The sequence below is a fragment of the Zea mays genome, chromosome 5 (assembly GCF_902167145.1).
Source record: "Zea mays cultivar B73 chromosome 5, Zm-B73-REFERENCE-NAM-5.0, whole genome shotgun sequence".
NCBI classification, from domain to species: Eukaryota; Viridiplantae; Streptophyta; class Magnoliopsida; order Poales; family Poaceae; genus Zea; species Zea mays.
In genome coordinates, this window is record NC_050100.1 from 141,335,093 (window position 1) to 141,352,991 (window position 17,899).

At 43.9% G+C, this 17,899-nt stretch overlaps 1 pseudogene; it reads left to right on the forward strand.

The window, feature by feature from the left end:
• The first annotated feature begins 416 nt into the window (after window positions 1–416).
• Window positions 417–1,733, forward strand: LOC103628500 (protein DENND6A-like; annotated as a pseudogene).
• Window positions 1,734–17,899: the final 16,166 nt, after the last annotated feature.

The following is a 17,899-nucleotide window of genomic DNA, read 5'->3' on the forward strand; positions in this document are numbered from 1 at the left end:
TTCTTACATTAGTTAAGTTCATGGGTTTTTTTAAGAACGTGGGTACCCACGTTCTTAATTTAAATTCGTGGGCCCTATCCAAAACCGTCAAACTTAACATATTAGGAACGTGGGTACCCACTTTCTTAACTTAAATATGTGGGCCACGTGGACACCATCGAACTTAACCCAAAAACCTAAATCCCCTAACCCCGCGCGTCTCTCTTGCTCTCCTTTCCCGCTTCCCACCAGCTCACGCCGCCCGCCGGCTCGCGCGCCCCGCCGCCACCAGCCCGCGCCCCACGTAGCCAGCCCGCGCCTCCACCTCGCGCCCTGCGCCGCCCGCTCGCACCTACCATTCTGAAGAGGAGGTGACACAGGAGTGCCTGGACGAGCTCATCCGCGGATACGTCGCGCTCGTCGGTGTGGTCCCCTCCATGAAGGCCTTCTCGTCCTTCCCGGACTCCATGTCTCACCACCTTCCGCGCCACCGCTCCTCCATCCACGACTCGCTCTTCTCCTTCCGCATCCCTGACCCGTCCTCCCCACGCTGCGCCTTCCTCTACGGCTTCGTCTTCAACTGCCAGCGCCAGGACGAGCGCCTCCCCCGCGGCGGCGAGCAGAAGTCCGTAGTCATCCTCTCCCACGCCCCTACTCCTCTCTCTTCCGCCTGCTGCCGCAAATCCTCGGCCCGCTCTTCTTTGACGTCGGTCCTTCCGCACTGGCCCTGGTGGCGTTGCACGTTGCCGTGTGGCCGGCGCCGGCGCCATGGCACCCAATGGAGCTTCCAATTGGCAGTGCCACGCTGCGCGTGCACCTCCCGCCTACGGTTGACGATCCTGGCCCACCGCCAGCGCTGCTGCCCGCCAACCCCTCGGTGCCGTACGGAGTACGGACTATTCCATGATGCTGATCTGTTTGCCGCATTCTGTGGCTTATTCCAATCGCCAGGAAATGGAATGAATGGGACACCTGGGAAACTCAAGCTTGAGAAACTTGCAATCAATAAGTTCTCTCCAACTAGCCTATTGAATTCCATCAAATTGAGAAGAGAAGGTCCTCTTTCTCTCATGACAGAGCACAAAGAAGCATTATGGAGCACGTATTCGCCAACCACAAAGCCCGATACTTCTGTTCTAAATAGGCTCATTGACGCTGGTGTGTCACCAAGGATTGAGGAGTCCATGTCGGTAGTCAACAATGAGATATTGTGGCAGCACTTCTTGGAGTTGACGACCAACTTCCTTGTGCCTTTTGGGCCGTATCTGAGAACTACAACACCATCAGAAGGGACTTCACCTTTTGTTGACCCACCATTGCTACCACCGTTTCATGCAGTTGAGTTCATCAATGGTTTGGCAGCTAGAGGTCCAGGGAAGTTTTTGTCCAAAAGGATGAGGTCCAATTGGTTGGACCTATATAGGTAAGCTAATTGTTTTTATTTGTGAAGAAATTTGTTAGGTGACTTCTTTGAATTACTGGCATAATAATGAAGCATGATGTGTGTTCCTCATATTTAACAGGAGATTTCTCAAGGCCCCAATTTTATGCCTTGGTTCCGGCAAAGACGTGCTGCTGCGGAGCAAGAACAGCAGAGGCTCTGGAGGCAGGCTCGCATGAATGTTAACATTGAAAAGCTAATGTCAAATATGTCCGAAATAGAGAGGATTGATTCTTTTGATGCTGTTGAGCGTTATCTTCTCAGAGAGATGGAGGTAACTTTCTTAGTCACATGTTTCCTTAAAAAAATCTGACCTACTCCCTTCGTCCACATGATTTAGTTGTTTTGGGTTTGTCCTAAGTCGATTATTGTCAACTTTGACCGGTTATATCGGAAGTTTCATAAGATTTTACAACATAAAAGCAAAGTTACTAGATTCTTCATGAATTGAACTACCATAATATGTAATTCTTTTAGTTCAAAATAATTTAATCTTGTATATATTGTTGGTCAAAGCTAAAATAGTTTGACTTAGGACAAACTTAAAACGACTAAATCATGTGGACGGAGGGAGTACTAAGTTTTGCAATTTTTTAACATGTTAGCATTACATTACTAAGGCATTTATTCAGCAAGTGAGGTGTGCAACCTTAAGTTTGATCACCCGGACAAGTTCTGTGTTCTGATAAATATAATGTCAAGAATAGTTCAGAATGCAACATATATCAAATAACGTAGAAAAAATTGCATATATTTTTGTTGATGAACTTGTCACCGAAGACTGCAAACTTTTCCTAACATGAAACATAAATAAGACTTAACTGTATGATTCTAGACTTTCTTTTGTTGAGACTGCTTAAGTTGGAGTTTGACTCAAGTACTAAGAGGTCAGATAAGGGGCATCCTGGCATTATCTGTGGACTCTAGGAATTAAAACAATTGAAGTAATATGTACAAGTAATTAATTGAGAATATCTGGCTTAGAGATCAAATGTTCCAGAAAGTCAGATCTCTTTTAGGAAAAGATCCAGCATCATTTATCCATGTTGCATATATAGCATGAGTGAAGTTCTTATAACTAGTAGATTAGTGTCACTAGCAGTTCTCTGATCCAAAGTCTGTTAATTTTCTGACTTCACAGGTTCACATTGATGGTTTATAGCTTAGCTTTTAGCCATTCACCATCTTGGATTTTATACCTATCTGGCAGTTATTGATCTATCACTGCCTTACTACATCTTACCTATCTGGCAGTTATGAGATGCCTATTCTTTTCATATGTAAATCCTATAATATTCGAATCCATTTTATATGTAAATCCTAAAATTTTCGAATCCAAAGCCACCCATTACAATATTATGTACTGAAATTATATCTTTTACTTATCTGTCACTCTGCATTTTTTTAAGATTCAAAAAAATGCCTTCCTTGTGTGCATAAATCGTCTACAGTTACCATCTGCACTTTTTTAGCCATGTTTGAGAGATGTGACGGAGTTTGGATTTCACTTAAAAATGCAGGTCCAGTTGATGTTTAATGTGCCTGAACTGCAATTGCAGTCATAAAGCTCAAACAATCTTGAGCATTTGGTTTTACATTATATTCTCTGGTTTTTGTTTTTGTGATTTGTGTTCTGATGATGCAAACACTTCCATTTTTATGTTACTCCTGCACAACCAACTGTCTTTTGAATTCTTTTTGTTATTTGATCCAGGGAGTGGACACAATCAGGCTCCTGCGCAAGTATCCCCTGAATTTACTACCTGTAGTTTCGAAATGGACTTACCCAAAAAATATTTGCACTAAGAATATTTATGTTTGTTTAGTTAGTCTGGACAAACCACAAGATCAGTTTAAGCATTGCTTCCAAATGCCATTATATATTTATCTTGATTGAAAATGCGCACACAAGAATAGTAATATTCTATGACCAAGTGATTGTAGTATGAAGAAGCATGTGTCATTTTCCTGATTAATTTAGCTGGTTCAACTCTGTTGGGGTCCCAAGTCTTGGCCAGAACTTGATGTAATTAAACTTCTTTAGACAATTGAGTACCTTTCTATGTGGATTTACATATCCCTTTGCCTTATAGTTTGGCATATTATTGCACTTCATGTTGACACACTTCTGATAGCATGTTTACCTTGGGATAAGATTTCTAATGTTTGCCAATATTGCCAAGTAAAATAAAATGTCAGTGGTTTTCTTGAACACCCAGATTATTTGCTACCTTCCTTTTGCATTACCACTATAATTTTCAAAGAAGGATGCTCTCTATCTTGTCTCTTTACAAGTTTGTGTGGCGAAAGAAGATAGAGCGTGATGTATCTCAGGGACAGAAGGTGAACATTTCTGTTAAATCTGAGAAGAAGAAACAACAAGAAAGAATGGTACTATGAAACACTAAATCTATTTCCATTGTTTATTAGTTGGAACAAAGCATATCATAGTCTTCTTACCTACTTCCAATGAATTAATAAGGTTCATAGCATCATATGTATTATTTTATTTTCATCTATGCTTTTGTACTGTAGTGCACTGTACGCTTTGCTACCTAGAAAGCTTGTTATTTGGTCTTCTTCAAAAAGAAAGTTGAAGATTATGCTTTTCTTGCAGCGCCTAATCATTATAGTTGCTCTATCAAATGTAGGCTGAAATAGAAAAGGTTAAGAAAATAAGAGAAGAAAGAGCTATTGAAAAGGCACATCATGAAGAGGAAATGGTTTGTATTTGACAATCATAATCTCTTTTATAATAATTTCGTAAGTTTATGTCTACCATTTATTACATTCAGATATTTTTTGCATTTGGAATTAAATACATATATTTGCCATTTTGAAGACATTGCTAGCTAGAGAAAGAGCACGTGCCGAGTTTCAAGACTAGGAGAAGAAAGAGGAAGAGGTCAATATCTTAAAATCTGACGAACACCATTCAATTTGTGTTGGAGTTAATATAGAATTGTTATTTATCTACCATTTCTCATTTTGGAGTGCAGTTTCATTTTGACCAAAGCAAGGTCAAGTCTGAGATCAGGTTGCGGGAGGGGCGTACAAAGCCTATTGATGTTCTCCTTAAGAATCTTAATTTCTCAGATGAATTTGACATTGAGTTAAATGACCCCTATCTGGTGTTCAAGGTGAGCATCATTTGCTCATCCTTATCTAAGTGTAAGTCGACTGAAAAAAGCATTGTCCCTGCAGCACCCTACCTGTGTAATTTTTTGTACGTTTTTTGAAGCCAGCTGTTGTATATTCTGACACCATCGCACAGTACATCAAATGCATTTTATAACCAATTTGAAGAGGAAGATGGATCCTTTTCTCCACAGCTAATGCATGGCAACGAATATGAAGATGCAATTGATCCTGAAGAAGACAAAGCTGAGCTGGTAGAGTTCTATGTTTCTATTTTCTAATAATATTAGTTTAGAAACATGATTGGAAGTTTAGAACTGTGATAGTTATTCGTTCAAGTGCAGTTAACTGAGTAGTTTAATTGTCAAATACAGATTGTTAGTAAGTGGACTCCAAATTATGCAACAAAAAGGCTTAACCAACAATATTAGGGCAAAAAGTTCTACTGAGATTTTCTTTCATTCGGACAAACTTTCAAGCTTCTGCAGGCCTCCCTGTGTGTCTTACCCTAAGAGAGGACATTGATTCATTTAGATCTTACTTTTGATGGCAATGCTCCTTATGGTGGCTTAAATTTGAGGGCTTTCATTTCTGTATTGTATGTGATATTCTGTGTTGCATGTAATTTTATTTTTGTCTAATTTTTCATTTCTGTAATTTTTATTTTTTTCTGGAAAAGGGATAAGAACGTGGGTACCCGCGTTCTTAAAGTTAAGAACGTGGGTACCGTTGAACTTAATGTGCAGCCCACGCAGACCCACGTAGGCCACATAAGTTCGACAGCCACGCGTCCCCGTCGAACTTAACAGTAAGAACGTGGGTACCGTCGAACTTACTTCTCTAAATTCGATAGTCCCTGTCGAACTTAAAAACGCATGTTCTTAATGTTAAGTTTGACGGTACCCGCGTTCTTAAAGTTAAGAACGTGGGGGCCGTCGAACTTACTTCTCTAAGTTCGTCCAAAAATCATTGTCGGCTATATTCGTCGATACACCCACATTCTTACTGTAAGTTCGACGGCTTATTACATTAAGTTTGACGGTTTGTCACCCACATTCTTTAACCAGTTTCCTGTAGTGATAAGCAAACTCTGCCAAGGAGAGGTGCTTATCCCAGTTCTTGCCACAATCGATCGCACAAGCCCTCAGCATATCTTCAAGAATTTGGTTCACCCTCTCAGTCTGACCATCAGTCTATGGGTGGTAAGCTGAACTTCTGATTAGCTTGATTCCCAAAGACTCTTGCAGTTGTTCCCAAAATCTGGCAACCAATGGGGCTCCTCGGTCAGAGACAATGGTCTGGGGCAATCCGTGCAAACACACGATTCGGTCAATGTACAACTCTGCATACTTTTGAGCCTTATCAGTGGTGTGCACTGGGAGAAAATGTGCCACTTTCATTAGTCGGTCCACAATAACTCAAATCGAATCATGATGACGAGAGGTGTTGGGCAGACCCACAATGAAATCCATGCTGATGTCATCCCATTTCCACGAAGGTATAGATAGGGGTTGCAAGGTTCCAGCTGATTTCAAGCGGCTTGCCTTTATCCTCTGACATGTGTCACATTCTGATACATATTGGGCTATCTCCCTCTTCATTCTAGTCCACCAATACAAGGGCTTCAGATCATGGTACATTTTGGTGCTCCCTGGATGCATGGAGAATTTGGAGAGATGGGCCTCATCCAAGATTTTCTTCTTGAGATCCTTATTTTTAGGAACCACCAATCTGCTTTCAAACCACAATATACCCTTTCCATCTTGGCGGAAACATTTATACTTCTCGGTCTTCTGATGGAGGTTCTCCTTAATAATTTGCACTCCCTTGTCACTGTGCTGGGCCATGATGATCTGGTCTTGCAAAGTTGTCTCAACAGAAATGTGAGACAAAGCACCAAGAGGAATCACTTCAATCTCCATTTTGCTCAACTCATCACACAAGGTGTCAATGCGATAATCCATCATAACACAGTTGCATTGCAATTTCCGACTCAAGGCATCTGCTACCACATTGGCTTTTCCTGGATGATAATGTACCTCCAGGTCATAGTCCTTGATCAGCTCTAGCCATCTTCTCTGCCTCATGTTGAGATCAGCCTGAGTAGAGATATACTTAAGGCTCTTATGATCAGTGAAGATGTTGCAGTGGGTTCCCATCAAATAGTGTCTCCACATTTTCAATGCATGAACCACGACTGCTAACTCCAAGTCATGGGTGGGATAATTTTGCTCATGAGGCCTGAGTGCTCTTGATGCATAAGCAATGACTCAGTTGTCTTGCATCAAGACACAACCCAGTCCAGTGCCAGAGGCATCACAATACACATCAAATGGCTTGCTGCTGTCGGGTTGCGCTAGCACCGGCGCGGTGGTCAGATGTTGCCTCAATGCATGGATGGCATCTTCGCACTTCTGAATCCAAACAAACTTGGCTTCTTTCTTCAATAATTCAGTTATGGGCTTCGCAATTCGAGAGAAATCCAGAATGAATCTTCGGTAATAACCAGCTAATCCTAGAAAACTTCAAATCTGACGGACAGTCGTTGGTGGCTTCCAATTCATCACCTCTTGCACCTTATCAGGATCAACAGCTATACCTGCCTGAGAGATAGTGTGACCCAAGAATTTGATTTCCTTCAGCCAAAAATCACATTTTGACAATTTGGCATAAAGACGGTGCTCTCGCAGACATTGAAGCACTACATGCAAATGCCTAGCATGCTCTTCTTTGTTCTTTGATTACACCAGTATATCATCGATGAAAACCACTATGAATTTGTCCAGGTCGGGCATGAAAACAGAATTCATCAGGTACATGAAATATGTTGGTGCATTGGTCAGCCCAAATGACATCACCAAGAATTCATACAGCCCATATCTGGTTGAGAAGGTGGTCTTCGGAATATCACTTGCTCGTATCTTGATCTGATGATAGCCGGAGCGAAGGTCTATCTTGGAAAACACTTTGGCCCCGACCAACTGGTCGAAAAGAACATCAATACGAGGCAAAGGATACTTGTTCTTGATAGTCACCGCATTAAGGGGGTGGCAATCTATACACAACCTCAAGCTTTCATCCTTCTTTACAAATAGGGCTGGACATCCCCAAGGCGAAGTACTTGGGCGAATAAAACCTTTGTCCAGCAGTTCTTGCAATTGCTTCTTCAATTCTGCCAACTCAGCGGGTGGCATCCGGTAAGGCCTCTTGGAAATAGGTGTCGTTCCCGGTTGCAACTCGATGGCGAATTCGATATCCCGGTCTGGTGGCATTCCTGGTAATTCATCAGGAAAAACATCTGCATACTCACAGACCACTAGAATCTTCTTCATAGGTGACTCCATCATAGCAAAAGCACATGATTGAGTAGAATCTTGGCTGGGTAGGTACAACACCAGGTCTTCGGATGTAGGAGAACGGATCTCCAGGGCTCTGGCGGCTATATCTAACACTACTAGATTATGAGTCATCCAGTCGGCTCCAAGAATGATGTCCATACCCTCTAATCCCAAAATTAGGAGTGTGGTTTTGAAGATTCTACTTCCCATTGAGATAGGCACACATCGGATTAATTGGTTGGTTGCAATTTTACCCCCAAGTGTGGCTATCATGAATGACCCTTTTGTATGATAGAAAGGCAATTGACATTTAGCACTGAACTTCTGGCTAATGAAACTATGAGATGCACTAGAATCAAACAGAATTAAAGCAAGTTGATTAAAAACTGAAAAGATACCAGTCATGATGGGGGCTCCCTCAAGTAACTCCTCTAGAGTAGTGAAGTTGAGCTTCCCTTGCCTGACTTGCACCTTCTGCTTTCGTCCCTTGTCTTGATTTGGTGCTGGCATCTGCCTCTGCTGATTTCTTGGGAAATTCTTGGCATAGTGGCCCACATTGCCACAAGTGAAGCACTTGTTCCCATTACCCTGGTGGAACTGTTGCTACTGCGGAGGCTGATTGTTCCTTGGAGCAGGAGGTGGAAAACGAGTGGGTGCCGACTACTGCTGCTGAGGTGGCCTGATCACCCATCTGCCTGCCTGCTGCTGAAATCCCCTGCTCTGGTTGTGAGAAACAACCCTGAACCTCTGGGTCTGAGCGAATGGTGCTGCCATTGGTGCCTTTCTCTTCTTCTCTACCCGGTGAGCTACAATACAATCCTCCTAGGAGATGGCTAGGTTGACCAACTCATTGAAGCTATCAGCCCGGACAGTGTTGAGACGCTCACGCAACTTGGCATTGAGACCCCTGCGGAAGCGGTCTCTCTTCTTCTCATCATAATCAGCATGATAACCTGCGTACTGGCATAGGTCATTGAAGGCCTGAGCATACTGCAATATCATGCGGGTTCCTTGATTGAGTGCTAGAAATTCATTCAACTTGCGATCAAGAATTCCTGCTGGGATATGGTCTCCTCTGAAAGCAGTCTTGAATTCTTCCCAAGACACTTCACGATCAGTAGGTAGCATAGCACGAAAGTGGTCCCACCAAGTCCGAGCAGGGCCACAAAGCTGCTGCGCGGCGAAGCGAGTCTTGGTATCATCAGGGCAGTCTCCTGTGAGGAGGGGAAACTTGGATTCCATGACGCGTAGCCACACGTCGGCATCCAACGGATCCTCTGCCTTGGTGAACAAGGGCGGCTGCGTGCTCAGGAACTCCTGGTAGGTTGCTGCTGCCGGAGGTCGCTGCGGCTAGCCTCCACCATGATGCTGAGGGTGGGGCTGACGCTGCAAAAGCTGTCGCAGAATCTCGTTCTGCTAGGCCATCAGCTCCTGCACTGTGGGAGCTGGAGGAGGTGGCAGGGGAACTTGCTCGTTTTGCCCACGACGCTGCCTAGCTGCCATCTGAAAACAGAGATTGTCGCCATTGTTATCCCAATCCACAATTTCGAACGATACGCTATTATCTCATATGGAAAGAAATTGCCATAATCATAATATTAGGTTCGAATGAAGATAACCTGGTTACAAACATCCCACAGATCTCAAAAGTTCACGAGGGTTACATCATTTAGGGGAAAGTACCCATAAGCCTAGTCCAAAATCTGTCATAACTAAGCTTGCGTAGGTTTCTATCCGCCTAAAGCGTCAAAACGACTAATCAACCCTAAGTAGTGGAAGCGACACTGGATGCGGGTGAAGGGGGCACCGTAGAGGTAGTCACATTGGCACCAGGGGCTAGTCCTAACTCCTCAGAAGCCTCTTCTCCCTCGCTTCCAGCCTCATTGGCCTCCATCTCTAAGTGGTGCATGTCGAGATGGTCATTAGCATCTTCGAGTTCCCGCTGCACATCATGGAGCTGGTTTTCCAAGACATCAATAGTGTTGTCTCGGATCTCCACCTGCTGCTCCAAGGTGGTGATGCGCTGGCTCAGCCTTTCCACCTGCAAGTCCTTCTCCACAAACTCGGAGGACAAGTCAACCACAAAGTCTTCTCGGCTGTCGAGGGTGAGCTTGGTGGTCTGAGCGATGTTAGCAAGATGTGCCATAGCGTCGCTCTGCAGGGCCTGAAGGCGGTACAGCGCACTCATGCACTGAACAGTGACCCTCCCAACCAAATCAGGATACATTGCCCACACATCCTTCACATGGCTCACACGGTTGCACCACATGGGGTCATCCTTTTTCTCAGCAGGGAAGAGTCCCAGTGGGTGCATCACCATCTCCAGGGGATGGTAGCCACAGAAAGTTGTCAGAGTCTTCATGGCTACTACTTCAGTGGTGTCGTCCGTCCTGAATCCAATCGTCTCGGAGTCATGAGAACGCCAACCCGGCTAAAGGGGATAAGCCTCCAAAGTCAGCCAGACCCGGCAACGTGGTACCCAATGCTCCTCATACAGCTGCACCATGTACAAGGGGGCGTAGGGTAACCGGCGGAACTAAGCACTTCCCACAAGATGGAAGGAAAGCCATCGTGAGAAAGGAAGTCAGAGCTGAAACGAGTGTCTCCTCCACTGGCGGGGGTGGGTGAAGTCATCTGCGGAAGGGTATCAAAGGTAAAGATTATGGTGGAAGGAAGAAAATAAAAGAGCCTAGGTGGTTAAAAAGGAAGCGGGTTAGCTCAAATTTTTACTTCTTTAGTTCCTATTCCCTTTTATTTTTATAATGCATGCATGCTGAAAATAACGTCTCCTCTCCAAAATAAAGGGTGCTCCAAGGGCATCCATAAAAAGCTAAGGACTGGCCCACAGGGCCTACTTACTTAGCCACCTATTTTCCCTCTATTCCCACGGCCTTTCGTCCTAGGTCTAGCGGTCTAGTCCTGACGAGTCATACTAGTTTCTAAGCAAGTTTTAGATTTTTAAAAATTGGTATTCATGGTTTATTGTGCTTCTCTGTGGTGGTATTTGATCCGATACCAGCTGTGGCAGAACCGCCTGAATTATTCTTGCTTAAGTGCCTAAGTCACGCCTCAGGGGCCGTAACACACTTAAATCGGAATAACCCGTTAGTCCCTCAGATCTAGTCTGATAAAGCCACTTAACCAGGATCAAATACCACAATCTCACTCGAAGGTGAGTCACAGAATAAATGCAATAAAACAGGAACCCTCAAATTAAAGTACTGGAGTTATTACAATAACTGGAGTTTTTCAATAGCTGAGATAAGTTCACAAAATAAAATGCAGCGGATAATCGATAACGTCGAAAACGAGGAATCGGGCAAGGCCTAGCCCACTACTCCTCTTGCTCCTCTCCTACCGGAGCAGCATATCACTCGACCGTCCAACCCAGTGGCAGGGTGGTAGGCCAAGTCACACCATCAACCATATCCTGAAGCGTACCTGCAAAAATTATGCCACAAGCAAGGCTGAGTATACTAATACTCAGCTAGACTTACCCGGTGTGAGGAGTCTACTCCTCTACCTCTAGACCATGCAGCTGTTTAGCTAAGGGGTTTGGTTTGCCAAAAGCACTAGCTGAGTCTAAAATCAAATTTTATCTTTTCAATTTCTAACAGCATTATCCTAGCTAAGTTTGCTCTTTCTAAGCATACATGGTAACAAGCATTTAGTACAAACAACAAGTTATCTCATGAAACCTCATTTCACTTCTTACTCAATGTAGTACAAGGGTTCAAGCAGTCTCATTAGCTGCGAGAAGTAGACGATTCGAATTGAGTTTTTATCCTTGCAAGGTAAACCTAATCACATGACATGTCAGGGCACTCGGTCCCAACACACGTCAACCGTCCCCATCGATTCCCCGTTCGCGGCTAGGGCTCACCGCCTTGGCATACAATGCTCCACTGACCCCGGCTGCCGTCGTGCAGTGACCGCACTTGTACCCACCATAGCTAGCATGGGAGACCCAGTCTCAGGACAAGTGAGGGGAAAAGTCCGCGCCCGACTTCACTCAGGTACTAGGTTTACCGGTTACCATATTTCCCGACATGTGTTTAGTACGTTCAAATGCTTGACTCAGGTATCCACACATGAATCCTTAATTCCTTTTCCTGTCTCATGGACAAGGCATCCTCCCTGTATCCAAGTCCATGAACCATCATAGATCCCGTTATCAAGATGAATACAATCAATTCCTGATGTTGGGGGCCTTCGTCCTCCGAAGGTCCTCAAAAACGTAATTTAACAATGCCTTCCAAGCATGGTTTATAGACAGGTACCTTCGGATTCAGGATAAAAGGCATATACGATGAAAAGGGCATGATCGTGACGAAGGTTGCTGTTACTTCGAAGCTATACGCAAAGAAGCTTCGGCTCAATCGCGGGAAAAGGAACCGACTTAAAGGGGAAAAGGCTATCCAGTCCTCATAGATTTTTCTATAAGCCAATAGTAAATGTAAAGGGCATGACTGTAATTTCTCACAGACTGTGTCCTGTGCCTATAAATAGATGAATCGTGCCCTCGTACTATTCACGTTGACCTGTACTTGCTCGTGCGTCACAATTGTACTTTTACCTTCTGTCAAGCCGAAGGTACATTTGTAATTCGATGTTGTTTTTATTCATTCATAATGATAAAATGAGAATAAATCAATAATATTAATGTTAAATGATTGTTCATGTTATTTCTTATATCTCACATGCTTCTCCTTTTATTAACATATATTGCGATGATGAAGGTATGTCCTTCATGACCTTCGTCTGCAGATCATTATATCCAAAGGGAAATAATGTTTTGAAAGACGAAGGTATTTACATTTAACATTCTGTGTTGCCTTGTTCTTAATTCATAGTACTTGAGAACAAGTCCCCAACATTGGCGCCCACCTCCGGTGAACCCTTTTCAACCACCTTCGGCAAGCACTGACCTTCGTCATGCCGCCGAAGAAAGCTTCGGCACCAGGGACCACTGCACTGCAGCCGCTGGACCCAAACCAAGAAACTCTTTCTCTCCAAGAGGCTCGAAGCCAGAAGAGGAAAGCTACCAGTCCAACACTCCAGGAGGAGGAGTTGGACCAAGAGATCAGGGACATGGAGATCATCCATCAGCAAGTACAAAGAAAGAAGGAGAAGATGGAGTGAATGTCTGATCTTCAAAGGAAGATCGATGAAGCCACTAAAGAAGTGCGTCATCTTGTTCAAGATGAACAAGATCGAAGGCCTCAACACAGGAAGCTTCGTCAAGAAGGCCTATTCAACGAGGATACATGGTATGATGATTTTAATCATGATACCTTTACTTTTGATGATGCTTCTCCCTTGGCAGCAGAACTGTAGGCTACCCCATGGCCCCCATCATACAAGCCACCTCAGCTTCCTATGTATGAGGGACATTCAGATCCAAACCAGTTTCTGATGAGCTAGAAAGCAACTATATCTTCGTATGGGGGTAACACTGCAGTCATGGCGAAGTCCTTCGTCATGGCTGTCCGGAATGTAGCCCAAACATGGTATTCTTCTCTTCGGCCAGGGACCATCACGTCATGGCAGAAGCTTAAGGACATGTTGGTTACCAGCTTCCAAGGCTTTCAAACGAAGCCGGTCACAGCTCAGGCTCTGTTTCAATGTACGCAATACCACGAAGAGTGCCTTCAGGCATATGTACGAAGGTTCTTGCGACTAAGGGCACAAGCGCCTACAGTGCCCAATGAGATTGTCATTGAGGCCATGATTAAGGGCCTTCGGCCAGGACCTATGACTCAGTACTTCGCAAGGAAGCCCCCGCAAACTCTGGAGAAACTGCTTCAGAAGATGGATGAGTATATCCGAGCTGACAACGACTTCCGCCAAAGAAGGGAGGAAGCTTACAGATTCTTTGAAATGACTAGGGGCTTCGGAGGAAGAGTCCATCCGAGGCACGTCAGGTCAATCCATAACTCCACTCAAAGTGATGACAAAGGAAGTCAGTCTCAGAGGTCACAATATACCTCATAATCTTCAGAGCAACAGCAAAGCTCCTTCAGGCCACCAGCTCCAAGGGGCAGAGGCGCCAGAGGCTTTGGAGGAAGGTTTGGGGATCAACCTAGAAAGATTTACTGCTTATTCTATGGTGAGGACAAGGGCCATACTACAAGAATGTTCCATGTCACCATTCAGAAACAAAAGAAAATAGCAGAAGCCGAAGCCTAGCAGAACCAGCCGAAGCAGGTCTTACACACTACTTCGTGTCACTCTCCCTACATACTAGAGTATGTGAACAATCATCCTGCAGCTTCTGTCGCTTCGGCTAGCCATTCACAGGCTTCTTGGCCGCAACTCCCGCCTCCATCACCACTACAACCTACATATTCCCGAAGCCAGCAGCCAGAAGGGCGCCAGCACTCTCAACAGCAACGGGAACTCAGGGAGGAATCCAAAGCTCGCACAGTCAACAGTATTGTGCTAGAGTCAAAGCACATCTATTGAGAGATATCCTACCTTTGAAACATTTTTACACTTATTGTCATTTTGTTTTTAATAAGGAACAATCAAATGTAAACCTAGTTTTAATTTCTTGTAATAGCTTCGCTCCTATCAAAGAATGAAATATATCTTCTCCACAGACTCACGAAGCTCAAAAGACGTTCCTAAGGGAATGCAGAGCTAAAAATCGCATTACAAGTTTTACCGAAGCTACAAAAAGTCGTTCCTAAGGAGCACAGCGTAAGCTTGCCGAAGCTACAAAAGTCGTTCCTAAGGGAGCACAGTGTCTGCTCAAAAGTCGTTCCAAAGGGAATGCAGAGCCAAATATCGTCGAAATATAAGGCGAAGCCCGAAAAGTCAACGTGAATACCGCCGAAATAGAAGGCGAAGAAGTTCAAAAGACTTTCCTAAGGGGATGCAGAACTTACACCGAAAAATAAGCGGTGAAGCCGAAAAATAAGCGGCAAAGAGATTTTGATCGTTCCTAAGGGGACGCAAAGATTATGTGTGGCAGCGTGGGTATGTGTCTTCGGCATTAGCATCATTCCTCGCATCATATCATTGCATCATCTCGCATAGCATCACATCATACATCATACCACATCAATGACACGACTTGGAAACAAAGTCAACCTTCGGAGAATGTTTTACAAAAATGAAAGGTTGAGAATTGTAGTATCATCGGTTCTCATGTGGGAGATGAGATCTATTGTTCACGAAGCATTGATATTTTTATGAAGCTTGGATGTTCTTTATGAAGCATGGAAATAATCACGAAGTATATATATTCTTCTTTTACGAAGCATGAAAAGAAGGGAAGGTGTTTTTTCACCAAAGGCTCAAAAACGGTATGTATATAAAAGTTTCATGCATCGCAAAGAAGTAAATTGCAAAATAGTTTACATATTAGATTCAAAACTATACACATCAAATATTACAGAATTGGTTCAGCAAATGTTACAGTAATAGTCTAGAAATGCTTTTACAATAACTACTATTCTTCCTTCAGAACTTTCTCTACAGCTTCGTTAAGCAATTCGTTAACAACTTCGTCAACAATAGCTTCGGCCATATTGATGATTTCAATTGCTTTCTTTGTTTCTGGGTCGGCCAGCGGGTCGAACGGCTCCGGTGGAGGAGGTAATTCAGCTACGATAGAAAAAATCAATTAGTTCGAAGCTACGAAAACAAACAGCGAAGCTAAAAGCCATTAAACGATAACTATCTGTCTCTCGAGTTCTGCAGCTTTCTCAGCTTTTTTCTCTGCTTCTCAAGCGTCGTGAATATCTTTTTCGCTCTTTTTCATTATTTCGTGGGCCATTTCTCGGCCACCATTCTCCCAGATATCAATGAAAAAATTTCTGCCCAGAAAGCTTGCTTCAGCCGAGGGATCCTTAGTTTCATCCACGGAGAGGGTAGCTTCGGCCTGGGCCAAAGTTTTAACATGATTGCAACCCGCCTTCTCCAGGATAGCTGAAACTCCTCTCGCACCAGAGAACACGCAGACGTCCCCACGATCACTTAGAATTTCCTCAAAAGCTTCAGTTTCTCTGCTGATCCACTCGATGACACCCTCAGGGTCGCCTCGTATGAAGTTATCTTCATTTGAATAAGCGCCCACGTTGGCGAAGCTAGTCTTTATTTTCTTCATGCACTCCACAGATTTTTCAAAACATCTTTCCTTGGATGCGCGAAGCTCTGCAATTGTTTTTTCTAAATAATTTTTCCAATATTTGTTGGCATCTCGATTAGCTTCAGCGACAGCGCATTTTTCTTTAGCCTCAGATAATTGTTTCCGAAGGTCTTCGATTTCATTCTTCTGGGCCTCAGCTTGAGCTTTGGAACTAGCTTCGTCTTCTTTTATTTTGTTTACCAACGAAATTAATATTTTGTCTTTCTCAATACCTTCGTTCCTTAGTTCAATCACCTCCGAACGAAGGTTGTTCAGAGCCATTGTACACCCTTCATCTTCAATGTTTTTCTGTGCTCTAAGAGCATTGCTGAGGATTAAGCCCTGCAAGAGGAGGACATGATTAGATATAAGAAAATAGAACAACTCATTTTCAAAATACAAAATTAACTTTTATACCTTTATGCTATTATATGCTAAACTGTCAGCTAATTCATCCTTTGATAATACTGAGAGGCCATCTTCTAACGTTGGAAATCCGAAGCTTCTGCCCATCTCCCGGCAGATAGATATCTCTTTATTATCCGGGAGACAGTACAAAAAATCTTCATCTCCGCTGCGATTGAACACTAATGCCCCCTTCGAGTATTTTAGTTTTTGGGCATAATGTTGAGCCTCTTGTTTTTCTTCTTCAGACAGTCTCTTTCCCGAAGTATGGTGGATGATGTAATCAATGGTCTCTTTTAAAGCTTCGGGAGCAGGAGAGGCAACCTTTTTAGGCGAAATTTGCTCTGTGGTCTCTTCTTGTGTTGCCCTTTCTTCGATTTCCGAAGGCATTTTCTCAGCGGGCTCTGAAGGCCCAGCTTGGGTACCAGCTTGGATTACTGCAGCTTCGATTTCGGACGGCTTTGTTTTAGCTTCGGTTTGCACTTTTGAAGCTTCGCTGATTTTCCCTCAAGGAGTAGAACTTAAAGCCTTTACTGTTTCTAACACATCTAGTACATTTGCCATCCTTCTCTTAGGAGTTGCGGCAGAACTTTTTTGTGCCTTCGGCACTGTTACTTCCGATGAAGGGCTTAAAATCTCTAGCGTTTTTGTTTCTTCAATATTTGGCTTTTCAGCTTTATCTTCTTCAGTCTTCGACTCAGCATGTTCAACAGAAGCTTCCTTCGGCATTGTAGCTGGCTCTTCAGCCTTCTGCGTAGGAGGAATGGGTTCTTTTGGTTTAGTAGCTGAAGAAGTCTCCCCACCAAACTCAGGCACCACGGCCGGTTCAATATAGCGTGGCCGGTGGGTAAGGACCTTCAACTTTTTGCCCTTCGGTGCAGGCTCGACTGGAGTAGCCGAAGCAGCAGTTTTCCTCTTCTTTCCTTGACCTCGCAGTGGATAACGGTAGTTGGGGTAGACAAAGCCAATAGCATCAAAAACTCTGTTCAATCTCTTTTTTCCCCGACCTCCAAAGGCTATGGATAATGCATTGTCTTCCGCCTTGGAGTATGATCCAAGCAGTTCATCACTAGTAACTTCGATGCATTTTAGCCAGTCATCGTTTGGTTCATCGAATTTATCTCTGTATCTGAATGCGTACTTCAGCCGGACCAGTTCACCTTCATTAGATTCGGTGATGGTCTCCTTCGGCATTTCCCAGCTCTCTATAAGCGGCCATACTCTGTATGTTATGTGCTCTTGCATCAAGTCTCTAGTACCAATAAAGAAGCATATGGTACCAAATGCCTTTTGACATGCTTCGGTGGCTTCGTCAATTTCATCCTTCGGCCTACGGAGGCCGAAGCGGGACCAAATGGGGCGCATAATAACTTCCTTAATATCTTCTCTTGCCTTCAAGTCATTCTTCACATAAAACCATTCCTCCATCCAGGCCCCAGGCCACCTTTTTCTGTATGTTGGCAC